Genomic DNA, 12,280 nt, shown 5'->3' with positions numbered 1-12,280 from the left:
GACTCAGGAGTTACAAAATCTCTTTTATGTTCTTATATCCTGCAAACCATGAGAGAGCAAAATTCAGGCTTTGTGCAAAGGGCAGCTGCAGACTGGAGTGAACAAATCCCCAGATGTGCTGAGCCATCAGTTTATCAACATCACTAGGAACATTCAATTTACTATAAAAAAAGATGCATTGTGATTTTTCACGTCTATGCAACAATTATTTCTCCTTTTCCATGCACATTCGATACGGTAATTTCCTTTCACAGAAAGTGATGCATTGTTTCTTTTTTTGAAATCACATTTATTCATGAAAATATTGCATGTCTTTTTCCTGACAGGCAGAGCTATTAATTGAATTACAAGTAAATCCATCTCTGGCTAACTAGACTTCCTTTCATGGAGGTGGTCCTCTGTGTTTGCTGCTTTCTTCTTAGGTATTTCTTCCTGCTCCTCTAGCTTTAAGGCTTTTAATAAAGATCAGCAAGGTAAAAGAAAAATATGTTGAAATATGGCTAGACAGTATTTTAATATTTTGTAGGACTTAGAATTTGGCCTCTCCCCCCATGGAGTTTGTCAGATTCTTGGAGGACAGAATCATTGTGGAAGTTGAAGTAAAGATATGTTGACCAGCAGATATCTGAGGAGTATACCTACACATAGGAGCTTCTCACCCAGATTTCCACCAGTTATGGGTGTTCTGCTGTGTGTATGTCGGATAGGCATAGTGATTGCTGATACTCCGAAATTGTCTATACTATCTGGAAAGCAACTGGCAACAAGACTTCATTAATTTCTTAGGGTTTCCCTAACCAAGTACCACAAATTGAGTGGCTTAAAACAACAGAAATATATTGTCTCACAGTTCTGGATGTTAGGAGTCTGAACTCAAAGCGCCAGCAGGACCATGCTCCCTCTGAAGGCTTTAGGGAATACCCGTCTCTGCCTTTTCATAGCTTCTGGTGGTGGCCACAATCCTTGGCACTCCTTGGCTTGCAGGTGCATCACTCCAGTCTCTGTCTGCCTCTGCCATCACATGGTGCTCTCCTTTTGTGTCTGTGTTAGTCATCTTCCTTTCCTTATAAGGGGACTAGTCATATTGGATTAAGGGCCCATCCTACTCCACTATGACCTCATCTTAACTAATTATAGCTGTAACAACGCTTTTCCCAAATAAGGTCACATTTGGAGATGGCACATTTGAGATATGGGGGGTTATGACTTCAACATGTCTTTATAGAGGACATAGTTCAACCCATAACAAAGACTAAACCCAGTTTTAGAGGTACTGGAATAGCATGGCCAGTTTACATAGAAGTGTTTTAGAGAACAAAGAATAACACAGAAGTCCAGTTATAAGAATTAGAACAAAAGGTCAGAACCAAAGTCAAATCAAGAATAACTTATTGCCAAAGCAGACCATTAGCAAAAGGTATAAGGAAATGTGGCCAAGGTTAGGATTTCTTCTAGAGCTATAATATTGAATTCAGGCAGAGAGAGAGGATTGTGGAAATTGGAAGCCAGATAGGCAGAGATAATCATTAGCATCTTTATCTCTTTAAAGTTTGCAAGAACATGAGACCATCTTTTATATGCCAGGTCCTCTGCTAAGTAACTAGGCAGGCACAGTAATGGTAGATTCAGTGTCCTTTAGGGCTTTCTAGCCTTTTGGCAAGACACACATGGCATTTGTAATAAATGTTACTGATTAGAGCAATCAGGCTGATAACTTATACATAAAATGTGTTATTGAATGGAGAGGAGGGATAAATTGATTTTGACGGGAAGGATGTATATTCTGTGTCCCTTAGTCCGCCACTCCTTCCCCCATCCCCTTTTGGTATCTGACTTCCTCTCTCTTCCTTCTGTGTCAGTCTGATCCTGGCGAGCGTGTCTTCCAACCTTGCTGTCTGACACTGAAGCCAAAGGCTTCTGCCGTAGACTGAATATTTGTGTCCCCCTCAAAATTCACGTCGAAACCTAACACGCAATGTGATGGTATTAGGAGGTGGAGCCTTTGGGAGGTGCTTATATCATGCGGATGGAGCCCTCATGAATGGGATTAGTGTCCTTCCTTTATAAAAGAGACCCCACAGACCTCCCTAGCTCCTTCTGCTATGTGAGGTTACGGTAAGAAGAGGGCTGTCTCTGAGGAAACAGGCTCTCACCTGACCTCGAATCTGCTGGTGCTTTGATCTTGGGCTTTCCAGCCTCCAGAACTGTAAGAAATAAATTGCTGTTGTTTATAAGCCACTCAGTGTATGGTATTTTGTTATAGTAGCCCACACGGTCTAAGACAGCTTCTTTCAGTCTATTTCTGCTTTTGTGTTTGCTGGGTGGAAGAAAGGAGGATGAGAGGGAAGAAAAGAGGTCCTCGGTGTACCAGTGAGAAAGCGGCGAGGGAGGGAATTACTTAGAAAACACATAGATTAGCACTGAAATATAACCCTGCCACAGAAAGGCTGTGTGGCAGAATCACCTTCTCAACCTTCACTGTAATTAACTTGCCGGCCATGCGGGCTGCTAACCCACTGCTAACTCTGAGGAAACAATTATTGAATTTGAGCATGCTATGACTTAGGATAAATGTAATTTTAGTGGTTGACGTGCATGTATACACTTTCCCCCAATCAGCAAAACGGGCAGATCAGCTGATGCACTCTTTCCTGTACTCGCCTGATCGTGAGAACCACCTGGGGCGACAGTGAAATGTAGATTCTTCCCCAGCTCCAGCGGATCAGCCTGTCCAAGGAGGGGGCTCTGAACGTCTGTGTTTAACTTAGGAGAGCCTCATCATCAGGTAAGTTTGGAAACATTGAGCTAATATGAGGAAATAATTTCTGAGAAGCAAAATAATAGGACACTCAACTTACAAACATCATAACATGCATTGGAAATAACTATCTCATTGACTAAACACATTTTCTCAAGTAAAGAATGACCAGCTGATATCTTAAATCTTTTCTGAGTTTCAGGATGATGGTTTTTCAGATTCACAACCCTGAAATTTCCCCTCTGCCTCATCTTCTGTAATAATATGATCATCGTAATGAATTGTCCAATCAACATTTTTTAACTAAGTGAGAATTCTAGGTAATTTCTTGTGAAACACTATGATATTATTTGTTTAAAAAAGGAATCGGCCCCATGGCCAAGTGGTTAAGTTCCTGCACTCTGCTTTGGCAGCCCAAGGTTTCATTGGTTTGGATCCTGGGCATGGACATGACACTGCTCATCAGGTCATGTTGAGGCAGCATCCCATGTAGCACTGGAATATACAACTATGTGCTGGGAGGCTTTGGGGAGAAGAAGAAGAAGAAAAAAAAAGATTGGCAGCAGATGTTAGCTCAGGTGCCAATTTAAAAAAAAAAAAAAAGTTCTGTAGAAATAAAAGGAAAATTAACCTGCCTCTTATATGAAAGGAGGAAATGATTTCTTTTTGAGCACTTACCATGATTCTTGTGCCACCCATGCCATATAACTGTCTTCAGATCAGAGCAAGGGTTTCTGTTTTACTGATGGGGAAGCAGACTTGAAAAAGCAAGTGGCCATAGAGTATACTGTGGGCCAGGATCCGAATCTAGATAACTTATTAGGACAGCTAAATCAGAAACTAAGTGGAAATGAAAACACTGGAAATTCATGTTGTATTTTAAAACTAAATCTTCCATATCCTAGGCAAGAAAGAAAAAACTTACAAATGCTTATTTAACTCCTAGAGAATCAACACTGCTTTTGTATTGGCGGTTGTGTTGGTTTTAGCAACATCAGAAAAGTCACTGGGTTCAGAATTCCATAAGGGTGATGAGCAAGTTTAAGTGTAGCAAACAAATAATGAATCAATACAATTTCCCACAAAAACGAAGTAAATACCATTGTCTCCAGGTCTTTTGTTATGCAAAAGCAAGCCATGGGAAAATTTCCAGGAAAAATAAACTCTCAATTTTTTTATATAAGAATATAGGATAATGAGACAAATATTCTCCAGCTTCTCTCAATAGCTAGTTCACTGTTTTGAATTCTACAGATCCTCATAACAATCAACTGTCTTATTATTCTTTCAGATTTTTCTTTTTAATTATTTTGAAATTCATTGGCCTCTTGTATTGACTATAATTCTAGCCAATGTTAAATCAAACTATTTGGCTTTATGATTTTCTAATACTACCCTAAGCAAGACCTTCCCATTGAAAATAGTTATGGACTCATTTATGTTATTTACCTTTGAAAGATAAAATATAAACATGTACCAGAATCTGTGTCAGGAAGTGTTTTGTTGCAGACAATTTATCAAATATTTAAAGAGAAGATATCAAACTTGGTAGGACATCAAAGAACTTTCCAGAGTAGCATTACAATAGGAGAAAATAATGCCACGGTATATCATACAGTGCTGTAGAATGTACACTGGGCTTTCCTAGAGATTCTGACTCATATTCAGCTTCTAGGTTTCTCATGCATAAGTTATACTAGTAACTTATTCAGGTCAATTTTACACGTAAGTTCCTGGTAAACTCTCACCCTGGGGATAAAACTATCCCTGTGAGGATGAGAGTGAAATAATTCACGTTAAGCACACGGCATAATGTCTGCTTCACTGAAACTCACCAGTAAAATTTAGTCATTATTAAAGGCTGTTATTATTATAGCTGCCTCTCCAGCATGTTTCCTTCAAAATAAGCAGTCCTATTGAAAACAGGAAACGTTAAAGCTTTGTTTTGCTGGTTGCTGTAGCAAGAAATTTGAAAGCAGCATGAGATTTTATAAGGAAAAAGAATTCATTTAATACTGCAGTAGGATCCTTTGAGAGATGAAATATTTATATACGTCTGTCACACATATGGAAAATTACAAATAAATACAAAAGTAGAGAGAGTAGTGTAATGAACCCATCACCAGCTTCAACAACCATCAGCTCATGGCCAGTGTTCTTCTTCTCCCCCCACTGCACACATTATTTTAAAGCAAACTGCAGACTCAGTTCACTAAATAAAATTCTTAATCAACTTTGATCTTATGAAATCAGGTAAGAATCAACACCATTAATCCATTTATGATCTAAAGAGCAAAAACATGTGAAAAGACTCATATTGTGGACTTTAATCTTCTAAAACAAAAGAATAAAATAGCTATCTCTATTTAAAGCTCAAGATGATATCCAGTGTTTCTTATTAAGCTCTCATATATGATTGGAAAACAATAAAATTTACTGAAAAATTTTCAATATTAAAATATTTTGAATGAATATTCCTTGATGACACTATCACTTGTGCATTTAAAAAGTAACAAAATGTTCTAAAATAAATCTTTCTAATTATCACTGGATCTGTTATTTGGTAAGTGTAGGGGAGGAAGACATTTCCTCTACCTGCTCTGGGTCCTTCTGGCTGGACAACGAATTAAATTCACATGAGACACAATAACAGGAGAAAATTAAACAAAACTTTATAACATGTATACATGGGAAAGACTCAGGCAAAAGGAGCAACTCACCAAAATGGCTGAATCTCTCCCCTTAAATACCACCCTCAGCTAAAGACAAAGAAGGATGTTGGGGATGGGGGAGTTGATCATGGGAAGTCACCAAAAAAGCACAGTAAACAAGAGTAAGGTTATTATGCAGATTTAAGTCCTTGCCTTCCTCATTGATAAGAGTTTCTAGAGATAAGGTCATCCCCCCTTTTTCCTGGTACAGAGGGGGAGACACCTTTACAGATGGAGATTTCCTTTACAAATGTAAATGTCTCTTAACAAAGGGTAACTGGATCCTAATTTTCAGTTTCTTTCCTGTCTACAGTTTTTAAAAAAGTAACCAGCCCAAAATAATTCTCATGCCAAAGAGACATATCTTGGGGTGGCCAGTTCCAGTCCCCAACAGTAAGGGTTATCTGGCAAGGTAACTAATTCATATTTCTCAAAGAGACAAATGAAGCTCCACTGAAAGTAGAGATGACTTTTTTTTAATCTTAGATATTTGGATTATAGCAATAAGAAAAATGGATTAAGTCAAAGAGGAAGAAATGTCTGTGTCTATTAGTACTACATGGCATTTAACTGAACTAAAGTCTTGGCATGGGTACAGTCCCTCCTAAGTGCTGTAGAATATTCACCATCTTCAGATGCTGGCAGCAACACAAACTGGCCCTAGAACAAACAACATGCACATTTTCTTCCTATGATAATGTGTATTAGTTATCTATTGCTGTGTAACAAATCACACCAAAACTTGGAGGTTTAAAACAACATACAGTGATTATCTCACAGTTTCTGTTGATCAGGAATCTGGGCCCAGCTTACTGGGTCCTCTGTTTCAGAGTTTTTCACAAGGCTGCAGTCAAGGTGTTGGCTGCAGCCATCTCCAGGTTCATCTGGTGCAGGGTTATTTGGAGATTGCCAGTGAGATTCAATTCCTCACTGGCTGTTGTACTGAAGGCCTCAGTTACCCACTGGCTGTCAGCCAGAGGTTTCCCCCAGTTGCTTGTCATGTGGGCCTCAGACATGTTGTTAAAGCCAGCAAGAGAGTATGTTAGTAAGACAGAAGTCACAATTTTTGGAACCTAATCAAGGGGAGTATTCTACCCATTAGACTCAAGTCACTAGGCCCAGCCCCCACTGAAGGGGAGGGCATTACACAGCTGTAAATACCAGGAGGCATGATTGTTGGAGGCCATCTTGGAAGTTGATCTATAGCATAAGGTCTTTACAGCTTCAGTCCACAGGCTGCATTTCCTTTTGCTTCAGATTTCTTTGTTTTCTACCACGTCCCATGAAAACCTTTGGCCTGAAATATATTAAGCCAAGAAATTCACAAACGTGAGAAGAGAGAGGAGAGTGCCTCAATATAAGCAAAATTTTGGTTCTTAGATATCTATGAAAATGATAAAGTTACAGAAGCAGCAGAAATTTTAGAGCATAACATTCATCCATATGGTAATGATTTTAGTACAAATCATACAAATTTGTACAAACAGGACGTGCTGATTGGTCAGACACAGCACATTTTCTGTGTTTTTAATGTGAATGGCTTTAGTGCAGGATGCTCTCTTTAGTTCCTTTCTGGCCCTTTCTACTGCTCCTGGGCCACTTCGACCCTGGTTGGTTTCTCATGTTAATGTAAGTAACATGCCCGGTACCAAATCATTTGAGTGGAGGCTCCCTATAGTATAAGGTACCACTTGGCAAAAGCTATTCACATATTCCATGCATTTGAGTTGACTCCATTTCCCAGCTTCTTAATGATGGAGTCTTAGAACCTCTTTCATGCTCTAGAAGAGGATTGCATATAGAGAGAGAGCATATTGAGAGAGCATATAACTCATTGCTGTGCTTACTACAGGCGATCAGCAAACCCACATAGCAAATATTTTAGGTTTTGCAAGCCACATGTGGTTTCTGTCACGTATTCTTTACTTTGTTTTGCTTTTTGTAACTCTTTAAGAATGGAAAAACCTTTCTTACGTCCAGACAGTATGAAAGCAGACTACACGTTGGATTTGGCCTATAGGTTGTAGGCTGTCAACTCTGTTAAAGATTTGTTTTCTGTAATTTTTTGGTGTTCAAAAGCTGAAATGCCATAATCCTCAAATTTGAGACACAGACATGCTTGTTACAAAGAGTGTTTCAAATTTACCTGTTGATTGTAGTTAATATTTTTCCTTTATATCTACTAACATGTTGGTTGAATATAAAATATTAAGTAAATAATAGTCCACCTGTGATGCTCGACACTTTGTGGGCCATTTTGATTTGGGAAATTTCTCTGCCCTACCTCAGTTACCATTTCATCCCTTTCTTTTTTTCCTACTTTTTTAATGAACTTGTTATTACTAAGATGTTGGATGTCTTGAATTGATTGTTCTCTCACATTTTCCCACTCATCTTTGGGTTTTGGTCATGCTTTTGGGGAGGTTGCCTTAATTTTTATCTTTCAGCCCTTGCATTGTCCTTTAGAAAGTTCTATTTCTGAGAGCCCTTTTTTGTTCTCCAATTGTTCATTTTCCATAGCACTCTGCTCTGGTTTTATGGAATATCTTCCTAATTGTTCTGAGGATATTAATTAAAGACAATAGTTTTGAAGAAAACCTCAAACTCCAGGGGTATTTTTTCCTGACTATTTTGGTATCTTTCTTTCATATGGGAGGTTTTCTTCAAATGTCTCATAAAGTTCCGTTTCCATTAAAATTTCACAGTGATACTCTGAAAAGCAGATCGAAAACTGTGTGTGGTTTAGCTTGAGAACTACTCATCCATTGGCTGTTTTTCTTGTTTAACTGGAGGATTACTCATTCATTGGCTGTTTTTCTTGTTTAGCTTGAGGACTACTCATTCATTGGCTGTTTTTTCTTGTTTCAGCAAAATACCATTGGTGGAAGTACATCCCAAGGACCACTAAGTTCTTCAGAGAAGAAGCTGCCAATCTCTTCCCTGAGGTGAGAGATAGGAGGAGCTTAGCTATGCGTGGGGTGGGAAAGAGGGTGGAAGAGTTAACTGTATACACTTTTTGTACTAACAAAAATTCAATTTTGTTGTATGCTTCCTCATCACTTTCCTCTGCACTTTGAGTCTCCCTAGTCCTAAACCCTCCCAGTCCTGGCAAGTGAACTGTTCCTCTTCATGCACTGTCTGGCTTTGTGACCGTGGCTGCCTTAGCCTTATTAAATCCATATATGTTAATGTTCTTTAAAAATTGATTGAAATTCTTCCTCTGCTGCTGTCCTCCTTCCCGTGTTCTCTTTGTATTTGTCGGTTTAGATCTTTTTTTCTTTCATATTATTTTTAGTGGATTTTTAGGAAGGAGATTAGATGAATAGTTTACTGACTCTATATGCTTAATGCTTAATTTGGCTTCATCTTGAATTCATTAATTTTATTGGTATATGTCCTTTAGGAATTCTATTAAATGCAATTTGAAATTGGTAAATTTTATAGTTTCTAATCACTTTGTTTGCCATTACATTTGAATAATAATTTATTTAGCTGGGAAAGTCAAAAGGTATTTTTCTCAGAACTTAGAAGATACCGCTCCATTTTCTTTGTGTATCTAGTGTTACTAGTGAAATGTCTAATTTCAGTCTGACACCTGATAGTTTGGAGATAATTTTTGGTTGTTAGTTGACAGTCAACAGGATCCTGAGAAGTTTTCCCCAGTTCTATAGTAGGAAAGTTTTCAAACAAATAGGGAAGTTGGAAGAATGGTGTAGGAAATACTCAAATACCTGCCACCTAGATGAGTATGTAGCCTTATTTGCTTGATGTGACCCTCTCTATACGTGTGTACATTCTTTTGTTTAACCATTTGATAATAAGTTGCAGCCATCGAGGGATTTCACCTCGAATTATTCAGCATATTTCTCTAAAGAATAAGAACAATCTTCTATTTGCCACAATCCTCTTACCACATCTAGGGAAATTCATACTTATTATTTTATAGTAATATTTTATATTTTCTTCTCTTCTACATTTTAGAATTTGTCCTTGATGCTTTGATATTTTACTTTTATGTGTACTACAGTTGGAGCTTTCTATATGATTTTTTAAGCTACTCTGCTTAACACTTAAACAAGCTCTTTCAACCTTACACCAAGTCTTTTTCAATCCTAGGACATTTTCTTCTCTCATTTTGTTTTTATGTTACGAACCACTCCCTCTCTTTGTTCTCTGCGCCGTCTTCCTCTGGAACTGCCTCTGGAACTTCTGGATATACACGCTATGTCTCTTATCCTTTGTTCATTTTACTGTTTATACAATCTCTGCAGTATTTTTTAAGCTAATGATGAATTATTAAATTTTGTAGATCTCTTTTTGAGATTTTTATGGATACAATATCTTCCTGAAACTCTCTGGGGGGGAAGGTGTCTCCATTTTCTAAAGTTTCATTTAGTTTGCCTCCATTAGCTCTATTACTTTATAGTTTTCCCTCAAATGTATTGTGATTACTGGCTGTGTGCTCATCTTTATTTGAATTTCCCTGCTAGCCATCTGTGGACATAGTATGTTTTTACTATAATCTTCCTCTTTTGATTATGAGGAAGGGATACAATGTGGTGACAGATGGAGTGGCTGGTAGCCATTTTTCTTTATATGGGGACTTTCCCATTCTTCTTGTTTTGCCAACATGCAAATGTATGCATGCAGAATGGTCTTCTGTGTCATATGCTGCAATAATGAGAAGCCCTGGGCAGAAAGCTTGGGCACTTGAGGGGATTAGTTATGATAGCACAACATAAGACAAAGCCATCATGGAACTGTTTGCCATAGACATGGCTGAAATCAAGAGTGAGACTGAGGAGGTGTAAGGCAGGCACCATTGGCATCTGATACAGAAAATGAGATAGGAAACTTCAGGCAAAAGATGTTAGAAAGACTCCTTCCCATTATAGTCCCTATGAGACACAGGAGAAGCTTAATAAAAGCAAAGACAGGTCCTGCTTGCAGTTACCTGTCACCTGCCTTTACAAGGACAATGGCATATCCAAATGAACATCAGGTGACACCAGCTTCTCACAACATTTCAAACTTGCTTCAAAGGAATACATTTTAGACCAAGATATACAAATACCACCCAAAACCCTCTTTTCATTGCCACTTTTTGGTATTACCTCCTAATTTCAGAATCTACCCAACACTGTAATAATTCACAGCATGGCAATGAGAAAATGGGCCATCATTAGGAGATATGGAAGGAACTGGTGACACATGCTATCTTCACCTACAGCAAGGATGTTTGTCCTTTCAAATCCTCCAGTTTCTTTTAGCTCTTTACTCCTTGTGATTTTTAGCATCTTCCCACTTCTGAAGGACCTGGACTTTACCAGACATCTCAGAACAGGTTTATAACTTTTCAATCATTATTAGATCCAATGTATGCTAAAATTATGTGTACTGTATATTCACTAGGGGAAATTATTCTCTGACAAAGATGATGGGCGAACTTTCACTGAATAACTTCATTTTATAGAAAAAAAACCCAGAGAGTTGGTACGTTATTGAATCCTGGAGGACAAAAGGGGGAAAGGCTATCAGAGGAGATTTACCTCTAACTCCCACTGTTTATGGAAATATTTCACAATACAATTCTACTGGATATTTTGCTTTTAAAGCTTCCATTTAAAAAAAAAAAGGAAAAAGTTATCACATGAGTGAAAGCAACAAGGAGAGAAACAGTTTTAAGAATCTTGGAAATACGATCTGTTCCATGTTGCTGCAGCAGCATCAAGTTTGAGGCAGGGGGTTCATAGCTGAAGGGGTAGGCAAGGGTTAGATCGTGAAGAAGTATCACAGTAAGTTGTCCAGATGTTATTCTGTAGATGATCATTGAAGGATATTAAACTGGAAAATGTTGTAATCAGCCTTCATCTAAGACGAGTGATCGGAAGCTTTGTGGAGAATGAAAATGAAGAGACAAAACCAGGAGCAGAGAGATTGTTTATGCGTCTTTTGCATCTCCAAGAGGGTTGTGATGGCAGCCTGATGCCTAGCATTTATAGTGTAGATGGAGAAGTGGGCTCTAGGCACCAGAGTATTTGAGATATAGTCAATGACTAAGTTAAGGGTGTGATATAAACAGTGAGGGAGTAGGGTGCTGAAAGGTACACCGATTCAAGCTTGAGTTAAGGTGGCTGTTTGTATAGCCAGTGGATGTTGGGTATATAGAAGGGTTTAGGGAAGGGATGCAGGGTAGTGGGAGGAGATTAGTTTTAGAATATTTGATTTAGGTTCCTCTCAAAAGTTAATAATTGGGTCCAGCTAGTGAAAATATTTGTTTAAATCTCAAGAAGGAGAGGGAGTTGAGTTGAAAACATAGATTTGGAAGTCAAAAACATACTGATGATAGTTAAAAATGACATAAGATGAGTTAATTTTACACAATTTTTGTCTATGCTTAAGGCAAGAAACTGAGGAAAAAATCTAAAATTAAAGAACATGTGAAAGAAAGAGACTCCACTTATAGAAGTAGGAATAAAAGTAAGAAAATCATGTTTTGGAGAACAAGGACATAAATTCTAAAAAGAATGAGCTGCACAGAGTCAAGGGCTAGGTGGTTGGCTGTCACTTGAGTAGGGACAACTTAGACCAGAGGAAATAAGGTAAAAATGGATTGGTGGTAAATAAGTTTTTAAATAGGGTGGAAAGTTCAGAATCAAAAACCAACCAAACAAACAAACCACTGAAAGCTTTAAGCATAATCTAAGTAGAAGGTGACATTGAGAAGATGTATGACAACAAGAAGGTAGGGGACTGGAAGTTGGATTGTGAATTTAATGGCAAGGAAGTGATGGTTTAGATTGTGAAGTCA

The 12,280-nt window shown here is 38.1% G+C and overlaps 1 long non-coding RNA gene across 8 annotated transcripts in view; it reads left to right on the top strand.

Moving 5' to 3' along the window:
• Positions 1-12,280, top strand: part of LOC124243573 (uncharacterized) — a 164,233-nt gene that overhangs the window by 29,971 nt on the left and 121,982 nt on the right. For all 8 annotated transcript variants that reach the window (XR_006889709.1, XR_006889708.1, XR_006889714.1 and 5 more), the window contains 2 exons: positions 2,620-2,785; positions 8,338-8,414. This is a non-coding gene — a long non-coding RNA (uncharacterized LOC124243573). The remainder of the gene's footprint in view (positions 1-2,619; positions 2,786-8,337; positions 8,415-12,280) is intronic.

Source organism: Equus quagga, chromosome 8 (genome assembly GCF_021613505.1).
Source record: "Equus quagga isolate Etosha38 chromosome 8, UCLA_HA_Equagga_1.0, whole genome shotgun sequence".
Lineage (NCBI taxonomy): Eukaryota > Metazoa > Chordata > Mammalia > Perissodactyla > Equidae > Equus > Equus quagga.
This window is presented reverse-complemented; position numbering and strand designations above follow the sequence as displayed.